Source organism: Sceloporus undulatus, chromosome 1, assembly GCF_019175285.1.
Source record: "Sceloporus undulatus isolate JIND9_A2432 ecotype Alabama chromosome 1, SceUnd_v1.1, whole genome shotgun sequence".
Classification (NCBI taxonomy): Eukaryota; Metazoa; Chordata; class Lepidosauria; order Squamata; family Phrynosomatidae; genus Sceloporus; species Sceloporus undulatus.
The window spans coordinates 373,307,642-373,323,463 of NC_056522.1; positions in this window are offsets into that span (position 1 = coordinate 373,307,642).

Genomic DNA, 15,822 nt, shown 5'->3' on the forward strand with positions numbered 1-15,822 from the left:
TTGTGGGACAGCGTTTGGAGTGTTTGCCTATCTTAGCAAAAGCTTCCCAGTGCCTCCTATTAATCAAGGGAGCCAGTCTGGTGTATTGCTTTGAGTGTTGGACTAGGATTCAGGGTGACTAGGATTCAAAGAACCATTTGGCCATGGAAACCCACTGGGTGACATTGGGCAAGTCACTCTCTCTCAGCCTCAGATGAAGACAAAGGCAAACTTCAGTGATGTAGATGTGAGTCGATTGACTTGAGCTCAAGTCACTTCAATGACTCCACTTGAAATTGACTCTGCAATAAATGATGCACTGATTCAACTCACTTGTGTATTTTTAGCAACTGATCTAAATTCATCCAGAAATAGCACACTTGTTAGGCAATGGACTTAAGGCAGGGATTGAGATCTACTCATCAGCCTTTCTGCACTGCACATCAACAAGAGCCTTCTCAAGCTTTTCAAAAGATTTAGAAGGCTCCTTCCACCTCAAGCCCCTTGCCTAACATGTTGGCTGTTCCCTGCAAAGAATTTGCTTGGCTAATTTTGTGCACCTCTTCTTGATTTTCTAGTTATTGAAATCCACCCACACTACCACCTCTTTTTTCTGTTAAAGCTGTCTCTCGGACTTGACTTGAAAGTATCTTGCAAGGAGACTTAACTTGAGACCTGAAAGTCAAGACTTGAGACTTGACTTGAGACTGGGAGTAAAAGACTTGAATATATCACTGGAAAACTCCCTCTGAACAAATCTTTCCAAGAAAACCCCATGCTAAGGGCACCGCAAGTCAGAACAATTTCAAAGCACTTAACAACAAAAATGTGGCATGGTTGTCTACCTACCTTAGTAGTGGTTTGAGTGTTGGACTGTAGAAATTATCATACGGGAATGGGACAGGGTTGGAATCGCTCTCCCATCCTTATCCCGTCCATGACTGCAATCGCTCAAACGCTTTTCATACACATAATGCTCATCCTGACAATATCCTGGCACTGACGTGGAATTGTATTAATGAGAACTCCCATTAATACAAAATGCCAGGACAATTCCACTTCAGTGACAGGATCAGTGCAATGTCATATGAAAGTCTTTCACATGATTGCTGTCCCTTGCGCTTCCTGGATGGGACAATGACTAGATAAGTGCCATGTCATGTGAAAGTTCTTCCCACGATTGCTCAGGAAGGACAGGATAAGGACATCATTTCCCCTCTGATAATCTCCTATGATTTTGGAGATCAGGTTTCAAATCCCCAAATGGCCATGAAGATCCACTGAGTGGCCTTATGCAAGCCATACTCTCTCAGCCCTTAGAGGAAGGCAAAGGCAAACTCCCTCTGAACAAATCTTACCAAGGAAACCTTGTGATAGAGTTGCCTTAGTTGGAAACTACTTGAAGGCACACGACAGCAACAAAGTGAGGTTGTTGTACGTTGGACATATCATGACATGATGTGATTATGTTTGGTAAAGATGCTAATACTTGGCAAAGTAGAAGACAGTAGGAAAAGAGGGAGACCACACTACAGGCAGGTGGATTTGATCAAGGAAGACACAGTTGCCCAGGGTTTGCAAGACCTGAGCAGGGCTACGGCTGTTAATGATTGAAGATCTTGGAGGTCTCTCATTATTGTTGTGCGCCTTCAAATCATTGCCAACTTCCTTGGTTTCCTGCTATGCCTTTGCCTTCCGCTAAGGGCTGAGAGAGTGTGGCTTGCTCAAGGCCACTCAGTGGGTCAATTCTAAGGTGATCCTGTTCTGGGACTTTCTTGGCAAAAAGTTGTTCAGAGGACATTTGTCATTGCCTTCTGCTGAGGCTGAGAGAGTGTGACTTGGCCAAGCTGGTTTCTTGGCCAAGCTGGGAATTAAACCCTGGTCTCTCCAGAATTGTAGTCCAACATTCAAACCACTAAAATCATATTCATAGGGTCAGCATAAATCAAAGCAAATCTAACAGCAAATGACATACAACACTTTATAAGCTGAACTTTATTTTAATTTGTTGTGAACTGCTTTGAGTTCTCTGCAGGGAAAACACAGGATATAGATAAAGTAAAATAAGGTAAAAATTATTTGCTGGGATCATTGGGATTTTTTAATGGTCTATGACCATAATCAATTATTGATTGATTGAATGAATGCTATGGAATTCTGGGATTTGTAGTTTTGTCAGATAGTTAACCTTCTGTCACAGAGCTCTGGTGCCACAACAAACTACAAATCCCAGGATTCCATAGAATGGAGCCATGACAGTTAAAGTGATGTCAGATTACATTAATTCTGTAGTGTGGTAGCAGCTCCTGTTAGGTTGAGCAAGCTGGGAAAGCTTGGTGACAAACCCAAGATCACCTGGTAGATCAGTGGGGCCTTAAACCCACACCTTCTAAATCCTAGTCCAGTGCTCTAACCATTATACCCACACTACCATCATGGCCACCATCTAATTATTACATGAATGGTAGCCTCTGCACTCCACTGAACCCTGCAGTTAGACATGTTGCTGAGGTTGCTGCACTTTCTCACTGGCAAACTATTAACTGTACATTCTCAATGTAAGTTTCTCATTCACAGCTGAGCAAAACTCATCAAATGCGGCCCAGATTGCAAGCATGTGGCCTTATCTAAAGAACCTCATTGCATCCAAATATCAGATAAATGATGCTTGTATGGAAATAATATGGCAGGAACTTTGTAGTTCCTTTGCTTTTTAGACCTCTTAATTGAAACCAGACCTGGGTTTTTGCAGGCCAGGTGGAAGCATATCTTTTAAATAAAATAAAATAAAAATGCAACAAGAAAGGTTTTCACTACATTGAGGATGGGAGCAGATGTCCCAAGGTGCAAGTTTTCCTCTTCCTGTTCTATAAACAGCCCACAACAAAGGAAAGTGAAGCTTTACTGCTGCAGCAGGCTAGGAAGAGGCTGATAATGTAAGCCTTGTTTGCACTGGGATCAGGAATCCAACATTATCAGAAAAAGCAGATACAGCTTGAACAGCTCTCATTCCTGGGCTGAGGAACCTAGCCAAATTCTACACTGTCTTGCAACGTACGCATGGAACAGAGAGAGAAACTGAATTTAGTGGTGGTGATGAAAATAAGAGATTTTGGAAATTCTAGGTCTGGTTGGAAGGAGCCAAACATCGTGTTATCCATAGATAATTGTTGGGAGCATTGTCACATGAATAAATACATCTTAATCCATTCATTGTATGGGGTTTTGTGGATTAATGAATGGCTTGCCCTTTCATAGCATTTGTGCATGGGTAAAACTAAAGCTGGTGAGAACCAGTGGTTTGATCTACACTTTGAACTGATCTTGTAGCAATTAAGTAAGCCCAGAACAATGGGGGAGATGGTTTGTACTCCATTAACTGAACAAAAGGTCACTGATGCATCTAGGTTTGACCATATAACACCTATTTTGAAAGATCTCCACTGGCTGCCCATTCGCTTCCAAGTGCAATACAAGGTGTTGGTTATCACCTATAAAGCCCTACATGGCTTGGGCCCGAGTTACTTGAGGGACCGCATCTCCCCATATAATCCGCCCCACACACTTAGAACATCTGGGAAGAACCTGTTGGAAATACCATCTTCCAGATATGTCTTCACATCCCAGAGGGATTTTTCTGTATGACCCCCCTGGAATCATTTAAAAAGAGACTTAAAACCTTTCTCTTTTGCCAAGCCTTCCCCTCTGTAGAATGAATAAATAGTATTTTCGATGCGATTGATTCCCTGCTTTACCCTGCTGTATGTTGTCCATAGTGTTTGTAGAATTTTATATTGGAGTTTATTTATCCTGTTTTTATGAGATTGTGTAATGGTTTTTAATTAGTCTGTAACCCCGCTTTGATCCTATGGGAGAGGTGGGGAAACACAAATAAAATTTATTATTATTATTATTATTATTATTTATTGCTCTTCCCAGTAGGCTCTGCCCAAAGCAAACTGCTGCACTTTCTTCTAGCCTGTGTGTTCTTTCTCATTGATGCATTTTTGCCATTTTGACCACACTCAGATATTTCTTGACCACATGAGCCCCACTGTGAGATACTGGAGAACTTTTTAAAAAATTGACACCACTTTAACCGCCATGACTCTATCCTACAGATTCCTGAGATTTGTAGTCAGGTGAGACACCAGACCTCTCTGACACAACAGGCTGAATACCTCAGCAACTGCAAAGCCCAGGATTGCACAGGATGAAACCATGACAGTTGAAGTGGTGTCAAAATGGTGGTGCAGTGGTTAAATGCGGTATTGCAGCCACAAGGTATTGCAGCCAAGGTTGACTCAGCCTTCCATCCTTTCGTATGTTGGTAAAATGAATACCCAGCTTGTTGGGAGCAATGAAATTCAAATTGTAAACTGCTTAGAGAGTGCTGAGTTCACTCATAAGCAGCATAGAAATGTAAATGCTGTTGCTATTGCTATTTCTGCAGTGTGTGGAAGAGCTGCCTGCTTTCATCTGTGAAATGTTGAAAGATATGAGACTGGCAGGGTTTTATTTTTTTCCCATTCCCCTGATGTGCCAGGACCAGGACAATATTTGAGCCCATTGACTACAACTGTTTCTTTGATTCCTGGAAACTTGCCACAGACCATCAGTTTGAATAGCATTCCCCTCCAGCACTGTTTGCTATGGTTAGTGGTAAAGGAGGCCGCCATTTTGAATAGTGGCCACCCTTTCAAATTTCCCCAAATTCTAAAGGCAAGATTTTGTGGACAATACAAAATAGTGGATGCTTCAGTTCTCTAACCCGCAAAGGCAATTTGCATCTTTTCAAAATATAGCTGAAACAAAACAGCTGGTTCCAAGATGGGTGACATTATTACAAATGGGCCCTTTCTAGCTAAAATAAGGAAGATCTGAAGCAAGAAGCACATGCATGCAGGTGTTGCTCATCACATCTCAGAGGAGACATCCCCTTCAAGTGTTTACAAAGCCTCTTCTCAGGCAATGCACACCATTTGCAGTCCTGAGTCCTTTTATTAACGATAATTGCTCATCAGCCCTTTTTAGGAACAATAATTAAATGTTTGCACACAAGAAACATCAGGGCACCAGAAAAGTTAAATTTTTAATTTAATTTAAAACCATTGCTGTTTTGCGTAGTAAATAAACATGAGGATTCTTTGAGTTTTGGAGGCGGAAAGGCTTTTGAGAAATGTGCTCAAGGACTTTGTTGTCAGGAGGGAAAGCAAGCGAAAGAGTCTCAAATCTACTAACCATCCAATATGGAAACTGCAGTTAATGTCTTTTGGGGGAAGGCGGGGGAAATCTAACCCTCTTTCTTTTTTCCGTCACACATCTGGTTTTTTGAATGCTGACTTTATCCTCTAATTTTGCACAGTATGGCTGGATTGCTTTGGGGATAATGGAACAAAGTATATATCGAAGGACGAGGTTGAAATGTCAGCTGCTAGAAGAATGAAATTTCTTGAACTATTATTATTAAGGTGGTTTTTTTTTAGCTGATGAAGCCCATGGATTAAAAACACATACCCAGTGGGAGCCCATTGAAACCAACTTCTGTCTGACGGTGGGCATCCAAATTAACATAATAGGTTTCAGCAGCAGACAGAGAGAAGGCTCACATGAAAAGAAAGAAAAAAGAAAGAGCCATTATAGTCCAAAAGGCAAAAATCCTTCTGGAGCGAAATCTGTTCTCTAATATGTATTCAGAGTGATAAAACAAAGGGCCTAAATATGTATTTACCTCACAGGGAGCAAAACAATTTGCCTTAATGGCACATCTTGTGCTGCCAATTTTTTAAGTGGTTGGTTGCTTCCGCTGGTGAAGTCTGCTGAAACTCAATAGTATACTTCTCAGTAAGGATGCCGCCAGATCCAGGTGTGTTTCAGTTGTTCATCGAGAAGCATTCCTGTACCCTGTACCTGTCTCAAGGATAACCAGAGAAAAGAAAGGAAAAAGAAAGTTTAAAAAAACCCAACTGACTCTAGATTTTTAATTCTTGCCATAATTGGAGACACTCTGTTTTATTTTGTTGTTTTTGTTGTATCTCTCCAAGTCATTCTTTACTTACTGTGACCCTAAGGCGAATGTATCATGGAATTTTCTTGGCGAGGTTTCTTCAGAGAGGGTTGCCATTGCCATCCTCTGAGGCTGAGAGAGTGTGACCTGCCCAAGGTCACCCAATGGTTTTTATGCTCAAACAGGGAATTGAACCCTGATCTCCAGAGTCATAGTTTGTTTTTTGTTTTTGAAATGCCAAAAAATTAATGCTAACTATATTCATGTCTGGTGGGAATGTAAAGAGGCAAAAAAATATTGGCAACAAATACATCAAACTATGATAGATATATTCCAGATAGTGATACCATGGGATCCATTGCTTTTCTTACTAAACGTGACTGGGGTTTTGAAGGGAAAATTAAATCAAGGGAAAAAACGTATAATGTTATATATGCTAATGAGTGCAAGGATCACATTCGCAAAACACTGGAAGAGCCCGTCAGTCCCAACACTGGATGAATGGTTAAACAAACTTTATGAGGCCATAGAAATGGATATGCTGACAAATAGAATGAAAGATAAGTTGGGGAAGAGCAGTACAGATAGAAGTGATGAAAAGGACTGGTGGGATGTTAAAAATATATAAAGAAGAAAATGTCAAAGGAAGACTTAAAATTAAAATAGGGGAGGTGGATAAGGAGAAACATTGATTAAATATAAGTAGACAGCACAGGATATAGACAAGATTTGGAAGAAATTTTGGATGAGATGACAAGGGGGTTATAATTTTTGAAGGAATACATATTTGATATACTAACCCACTATTGTATGGTAGGTAAGGAAATACAAATTTAAATAGACTTGCAGTTAAGTGACGTGCGGCGTGGAAGGAAAATGAAATATTGTGAATAGATTATGGCTAAAGCAAGACAACAGAGAGGAAACAAACACGATATGATACATAAGAAGGGTTAAGTAGCCTTCAGGGAAGGAAGTAAAGCAAGAAGATACAAGACGTCGGATAATATAAAGTTTTATATAACTCTGACTTGATGATGTTTATGTTGTGTCATTATTTATGTCATTTGTATGTATATATGTTGTTATTTTTTGTCTAATAAATTTTTTTTTAAAAAAAATTGCCTACGGCCATACCACCCTGAACACGCCCGATCTCGTCAGAGTCATAGTTCAACACTCAAACCATTACACCATGATGGATCCCTGTCTTATTACTTCATCACATTTGAAATCTCTTTTGGGATAGCTGGCGGGTATGTCCAGGGGAATCATCATAGCATCACAGAGATGGAAGAAACCTCAAGGATCATCAAATCTAACCACCTGCCATGTGTGCCTTGATGGCTGTTGAAGTCTCTTCCAACTCTCCCAACAACTGGGAATTCTCTGCTACAGAGCTCTAATGCCTCACCAAACTATAGGATTCCATAAGATACAGCCAAAGTAGCATCATAGTGCTATAATTGTACCATGTGAAAGGGTCCTTGGGCTGGTTCTAGCATGACCCTGAGAAAGAAACAAAGGGGAGATGGATTTCAGGTCAGTTAGTGGTCAGTCCTCAGAGTGTTGCAGTGTCTGGATGTGATCCTATTAGTGACTTAGCATTGTGGATAAGCAATGATATAGATCCCTGCTCTCTGTGCAACACACTATCTGCCACACCCTGGACTAAGTCAAGATCCATTTGAGGGGTAGTCGTACAAATACAAGGTAAAGAGGAATTGCTTTTATTGGAACTGGCTTGCCAAGTATCTATCTCTTACTATAAGGAATGTCCCTTATTTGAGGGTTGGAAAGCTTATCATTTAAAGCAATGGCAGGTGTCCCTTATTATAGGAGATATTCCCTATTTGAGGGTTGGAAAGCTTCTTGTTTTACAGAGACTTAACAAGATGCCAAAAATGGGGTGTGGGCCCTTCATAAAGTTAGAAATGTGTCCCTTGTGTAATTTATGACTATGGATAATATGTTAATTTTACAGAGAAACACGTAGCTAAGCTGCATCTGCACTGCAGAAAAAATGCAGTTTGACACAATTTAATGGCCACGGTTCAATGCTATGGAAACTTGGGATTGGTAATTTGCTGTGGCACCAGAGCTCTCTGACAGAGAAGGTGAACTATCTCACAAAACTACATATTCCAGAATTCCATGGCACTGAGGCATGCATTTTAAAGCAGTATCCAACTACATTATTTCTGCAGTGCAGATGCAGCCAAAGTTAAATAAAATCAATAATTTCATTTGATATGAAGTTGAAGGCCAGTAATAAATGTCAGAAATAAACTCTTTCAAAACATGGCCACATAGCCTGAAAACCCCACCAAAAAAACCTATATAATTTCATTTTATATTTATTTGTTGGTTTCCTATCCCACTTGTCTCCCATTTGAGGCCCTCTAGATAGATTATGCAATTGTTAATACAGTAGCAGTTTGCTAATCGCATTTCTGCATTTCATGAAATTTGGCTGCACCTTATTGCTATCTGGAAAACCTGGTTACACTATTTACAAATGAAAATAAATCTAGGCTCTGTCACTGTACTAATGCAGAAGGTCCAATCCAGGTGTGAAAGGGTGACAGGCACAGAGCTAATGTGACCAGGACTGGGGAGCACTCAGCCATCACAAAGGAGAGCAGAACAGATGATGGGCCACCTGTTGCCTTGCTGTGGGTTGAGTTGGCTTTCCCCAAATTTGCTCATTGGCTGGAATCCTGTTGGCATTTTATGGGATCTGAGAAGAATTAGATGAGATGCCAGTGGTAAAACAGAAGTGCCCCTTCCAGTTCTGCCTTCTCATTCAGGGAAAGAAAAATGTGATCTAATTTCATCATAAACAAGAAAGAGGATTGTAGCACCTTTAAGGTTAACAAGTTTTATTTGGCACCACCTTTCATGGCTTCCAGCCCACTTCTTCTGACATATGATGTATCTGATGACATGGTCTGTGCTGGAGTCCATGAAATCTGGTGCCAAACAAAACTTGTTAGCCTCTCAGGTACCACAGGAACAGTGTGGCTGTTTTTTCTGCAACAAGCTAACAGAGCTACCCCTCCCCTGAAAATGATTTCACCAGGTCATATATCTCCCATCCCTTGCTCCATATTATTTGCCTTCTATGAGGTGAGTCACATCATGCTTTCCTTTTACTGAACATCAGAGGTAGAAATGGCAATGTTACAGATATACTTTACAGCTAGAGAAAAGGGAATGAGGAAAGCAAGGCTACCCATCTGGATGACATTCCTAAGTTCAATGCCATGTCTACTTGTGATAATCTACAATAAGGTGGGTACACATATGAATATACCAGCCAGATTCTTGTTGGTGTCTTACAAATGTATCATATCCCCTGTAGAACATCCATATCAGCACACAATTGCAGAAGCTGGATGGCAGATTCATTTGCTCACTTTTGGGCTTATAACACAAGGAGAAAATGCTGAAGTTTAGGCAGATAGTAGTGTCTTTCAACATGCCTTACTGCATGACGTCGTAGTTCTTCAGTTCTCTTCCCATGGGAGACATTCGTAAAAGTGTGTACTTCATTGGACAGGCAAGTAGAAAAAGGCAAGTAGAAAGGTGCTACTATCTGGTTGTGATAGTTTCACCTTGGGGTTGGGAACAACTTGAAAGAACACAACAACATCATCATCATCAACAACAACAACATGGTGAAGGGTCTGGAAACCATGACCTATGAGGAGCGGCTTAGGGAGCTGGGTATGTTTAGCCTGGAGGAGAGAAAATTAAGGAGTGACATGAAAGCCATGTTTAAATATTTCAAGGAATGTCATGTTGAGGATGGAGCATGTTAGGAAATGACAAGGATGTGGCCACTAGGTGGAGTTGTTGTGCAAGTTATTTACAGCTCTAGTGACAGTTATATGTGTCAGCATTCAAACAGTGCATCATTGGAATGTTGATGCAACTGTCAACTGTCATTCTCAACTGTCAGTCCTTCAGAGAGTGAGAGAGTGTCAGTTATGACAGTTGGTGTTTGAGTAACTGCCTTTCTGTTTTGTTGTTATGGTTGTTTGGTTGGCAAAGTAATTTATTTATTAAAGTAACTTATTTATTAAAGCCCTCGTGCAGAGTGAAGGCTTGAAGTGTAGTGGCGAAGGATTATTTTCCTTCTTGGCCTGAATACCTTTGCAGACATCTGTTCAGATTCCTTCTCCCTGGTATCCTGTCAACGTGGTTCAATTCTGTAGGTGGTCGTGGTGGACACAGAGCGTCTTTCCACACCCTAACAGAGCAAGCTTGTCTTTTGCTGCTCCAGAGACTAGGACATGGAGCAATGGATGCAAGTTATAGGAAAATAGATTCTGCCTAAACATTAGGAAGAACTTCCTGATGGAAAGAGCTGTTTAACAGTGGAATATGTTGCCTTGGAGACTGGTTGAGTCTCCTTCTTTGGAGGTTTTTCGACAGATGCTGGATGGCCATCTGTCAGGAGTGCTTGGATTTTGTATTCCTGCTTGGCAGGAGGTTGAACTGGATGGCCCTTGTGGTTTCTTCTAACGCTAAGATTATATTATTCCTATGCATTACTATCCCAGGCCCTGAGATCTCCAGGGCAAAATCTAAGAATTAAGGATGACCCCTTTGGAAGTCACAGCGGTTGGACCATAGTGATGTTATAAGAGTGATATTACAAGTGGCAGCCCCCACTGATATCATTAAACATAATATATTAGCTGTCAACCACAGTTGAACAGTATGTGCCATCCAACAAAAAAACAAGTCTAACAAATTAGGTCATGTGCATACTTTCCAAGATGATGATCTTGCCCTGAGATTCCTTCCCCCATGCCCTGGGGCCAGAGAGGAGGGGCCAGGTTCTAAGATTTAAGAACCCTATGTGCAATCCTTATGTTGGATGGCAAAGTTGCACACCTGAATGCACAACAATGTGAGCAACTGAATGCCCAACTGAATGTACAACAACCTTTCTACATCCATGAACTGAGCTTGCTTTGGGGCACATGAGAGATTGCAATGGAGAAGGAGGATCAACTGCTTCCACTGACACTGGAAGTCCAGTGTTGAACATTGCATGGTAGCATGGAGATTCAGGCTTTGAGTGTGATGCAATACCATTGTGTTCAATGATAATGCTACACAACTGTTGAACCAACAGGCTTATTGCACAAGGAAAGAAAGTGGAAATTCAGCCAGATAGTAGCGCCTTTCTACTTACCTCATGACGTTGTGGTGCTTTAGTTCTTTTCCTGTGAGAGATGATGGTAAAAGCGAGTGTCTTTTCTAGCTGGAAAAATCTGTTCAACAAAAGACAAATCAAGGAAGGAAGGAAGCTAGGCTGGCCCCCTCCCTGCTTGCCTTTTGACGGTAAGCGAAGACATTTTTACTTAAGCAGGCATTCAACATATAATCATACCAGTGTGGGATTTATGGAGTGTTTTAGTTTAACTTTTGTATATTTTTAGGTAATTTTGTAAAATTTGTAAAAAAAAACATTATTTTAACTGTTTTAATTTTATTGTTTTTAGATGATTTTAAGGTTTTTTAAAAATTTTATTGTAATGTTTTTAACATGTCTTTTTGTCTGTAAGCAGCCTTGGGTCTCTTCTGGGAAAAAGACAGCATATAAATGAAATCAATCAATCAATCAAATATCAAAATCAAGGTGGCAATCATGAGACTTTAAGGGGTGCATCTATACTGTATAAATAATGCAGTCTGGCACCACTTTAAATGCTGTAGCTCCATCCTATGGAATCCTGGGATTTGTAGTTGTACAAAGACTTTAGCCTTCACTGCCAAAGAGTGCTGGTGCCTAAAAATAACCCTAGAAATTTCAGGATTCTGTGGAATGGAGCCATGACAGTTACAGTGATGTCAAACTGCATTATTTCTACAGTGTAGATGTACCCCCAAGTTTGCCTTTGCCTCTTTAACATAGGTTCATCTTCCATCATCTCAGCATGGCTTTTACATGGGGTTTGTGTTTTAGTTATATATCTTTTTCACCTTTCTATATTTTTAGGCAATTTTATACTGTTTTTACTTGAGATGATTTCATTATCTTTTAAAAAATTATTTGTAAAGTTTTTAAAAATGTTTTTATCTGTGAGCCATCTTAGGTCTGGTTGTGGGAGAAAGTTGGGATACAAAGGAGATTAGATAGATAGATAGATAGATAGATAGATAGATAGATAGATAGATAGATAGAGTGTCCCCCTTGGTTCAATTAACTTAAAGCAACTACCCATTTTGATGGAGGAAGACATCTTATTTAGTGCTGATGCCTTTCCAGATCTGGATGAATGCCTGCAGGCAGAGAAGGAACAGAAAGCATGTGGGGGTACTGGGAAGCCAGCAGAGCTATATTATTTATCCCATTATACTTTTTAATGTGGATTCATAGGTGAAGCAAGGGTAGTTAAGCAGCTGCCTGTCAAGATATTAACAGTCGCGTTGCATGGAGGAGAAATGTAGAGTGGAAGCCTATGAGCTCCCGCAGGTCCAAACCACAGGAATGGTTGCCATGGCATCAAGAATGGAGCTGGACTGGCAAAGATGGTGGGCCTTGGCAAGCAACAGTGCCAGGGAAAGGGGTTAAAGGGTCACAAAAACCTAAGAGTTCTGCAATCTAGTGCAGTAGAACAGGGATGGAGGCAGGAAAAGATAAGACATTTTGTTTAAGCTGTCAGAACTCCTGCTTGCTAGCCCAAAAGATATGCAGAAAAATATGGTGAAGATAGGCCAATCTGTCTGTTTCTGCAAACAATCCCTTTCCTATGACATGAAAAGAGTTTTTAATAAATAAATAATAATAATAAATAAATTGTTTATTTCTAGCCCGCCTTTCCATGAGATCAAGGCGGGTTACAACATCATAGAGCAACAAACGATAAATATCAACAATACAATATAAAACAAAACCAGAGATTAAAACAAGGAATTAAAAACACAGATTAAAAACCTTACAAAAACTAGCCAAAGTGCAGGTGCAAAAGGAGGGGGGGAGAAAAAGCGATTACAACTGGGGGAAAGAGAAAGGTTTTGAGTCTCTTCCTGAATTGGTCAAGGGAGGGGGTCCAACGGAGCTCTTCGGGAAGCGAATTCCATAACTGCGGGGCTGAGATAGAAAACGCCCTCTGTGCAGTTGTAGAGCGTTTCAAGGGTGGAACCCTCAGAAATTGCTTCCCGGTTGACCTGAGTGTGCGGGGTGGACTATATGGGGAGAGGCAGTCCTCCAAGTACCCTGGGCCCAAGCCACTTAGGGCTTTATAGGTTATAACCAACACCTTGTATTGTGCCCAGAAGCGAATAGGCAGCCAGTGTAGATCTCGCAGAACAGGTGTTGTATGGCTGGACCTGGAATATCCAGTGACCACTCTGGCTGACATGTTCTGCACTAACTGAAGCTTCCGGGTTTGGTACAAGGGTTGCCCCATGTAGAGCGCATTACAGAAATCCAACCGAGAGGTTACCAGAGCGTGTACCACTGTTTCAAGGTCCCCCCGGCCCAGGTAGGGTCGCAGCTGGCGTATCAGCCGAAGCTGATAACAGGTACTCCTGACCGTCGCATCCACCTGAGATGTAAGGTGGAGCGACGAGTCCAAGAGCACCCCCAGACTGCGAACAGAGTCCTTCAGGGGAAGCATGACCCCGTTCAAGACAGGTGGACAAATCTCCAAACCTGGACCCGTGGAACCTATCACAAGTACTTCCATTTCCTCTGGATTCAGTCTGAATCTGTTTTCCCTCATCCAGCCCATTACTGACTCCAGACAGGCATCTAGAGGAGAGATGCCATCCCTGGTCACTGCATCAGTCGGAGACACAGAGAAACATATTTGGGTGTCATCAGCGTACTGATAACACCGCGCCCCGTGTCTCCGGATGATCTCTCCCAGCGGTTTCATGTAAATGTTAAATAGCATGGGGGACAGAATGGCTGCTTGAGGGACACCAGATGTAAGGGCCCTCTTATCGGAGCACACGTCCCCCAGCTGCACCATCTGGAATCTACCCGAGAGGTAGGAACGGAACCACTGGAGCGCAGTGCCCCCGATTCCCAACTCTCTCAGGCGTTCCAGAAGGATACCATGGTCAATGGTATCGAAAGCCGCTGAGATGTCTAAGAGCACTAACAGGGACACGCTTCCCCTGTCCATGCCCAGACGGAGATCATCGACCAAGGCGACCATGGCATTTTTTGCCTAAATATTAGGAAGAACTTCCTGACGGGAATAGCTGTGCGTCACACACATACCCCTCACATAGGAGATTATCACACGCGGCGCTTCCGTCACCCAAAATGGGGCAGAAGTGTCACCAGTGTGATCATGCCTGGCGCTTCTAAACTGAAATGTTATTGTTAGCGCCATGGAATTGTCAGTGGAGAAGCCCTTTTATTATTATTAACGGATTAATCCGTTAATAAGAAAAGAGTTGCTTCCCTGACGATTCCATGGCGATTCCATGGCGATAATGCTTCCATTTCACTTTAGAAGCACCAGCAGCATGATCGTACTGGTGATGCTTCTGCCCATTTCGATGACGTTTAGGTGACAGAAGCTCTGTGTGTGATAAACTCCATTGACCTCCTCCTCTCATCCCTCTCCATACAGAACCCTTAGGAAATTTTTTTTGTACTAACGTTACTCACAAATCTTCATCCCCATATGACACAGAATGTAAGGATAACAGCTGTGACATAAACAATGGGTGCAATTAAAATGGTACTTTTAAATCACAATACTGCATGCACAGTCTAAATGTATTTACATATACAGTTGGTCCTCCGTTTTCATGGGGGATCTGAAAAAAATGCAAAAATGGAGGCTCGGCATAGGCTTGAATGGGGTGCCCACACATGTGCTGCCCGTGCACATGGCCCGGGTGCACAGGCCATTGAAAATAGTGGAGGCCGACCCTTCGGAGATCTCAGATCTGTGAGTTCAGAGGGGCAACTGTACATAGGAGCTTATCGCTTGGGCAAATAAGCTGGTTTACCTCTTCTGGCTTCAGTTCTGCCACATGGATGCATCCCAGGTCGAAGCCTCCCTCAGCCAGTACTTTTTCGAAGTCGGGCAGTTGCCAACTTAAAAAAAAAACAGCAGAGCAAGGCTTCGGCCTGGGATGCATCCGGGTGGCGGCATCCCACCTAGATTGGCGGCGATTTAGCTATGATGATGATGATGATGATGATGATGATGATGATGATGATGATGATGATGATAGAGTTTATTTATATTTCCTGCCTCTCCAAAGATCGAGGAGGGATTACAGCAATAAAATAATCAAGGTAATATAAATGTACAAAATATTAATACAAACAATAAAACACTAATATTGAATTTACTAATTCTTATTAGTATTCTAAAATCAATTTATCAGTAGTTAGTGATCACAGTTGAGAGTGGGATGTTATCATCAACTTCTATATAGAATCTAATGGATAAGCCCACCGGAAGAGATCCGTTTTGAGTGCCTTCTTGAAGGTCTCTAAGGTAGTAATACAATGGATCTCTTCTGGTAGGCTATTCCATAATTTTGGGATTGCTGCTGTAAACGCCCTATGGGAAGTTGTCATTAACCTGGTACTATGGTGTTGCAGTAAATATTTCCCTGATGTTCTGAGAGTGTGTGGGCATCCTGGATCCATAATTGAAGCTGGAAGAGATAAGACGGCTTATTTACCCAAGCAATAAGCTCGATAGTTTCATATGCTTGAAGTGAACATTTGTTAAAATAGGATTTTAAAAAGAATTTTATGTTAAGGAAAATGCAACATGGGACATACAGTAGAAGAAATAAAACATGTATGTGAAAGTCACAGTGACTAAGCAAAAGCA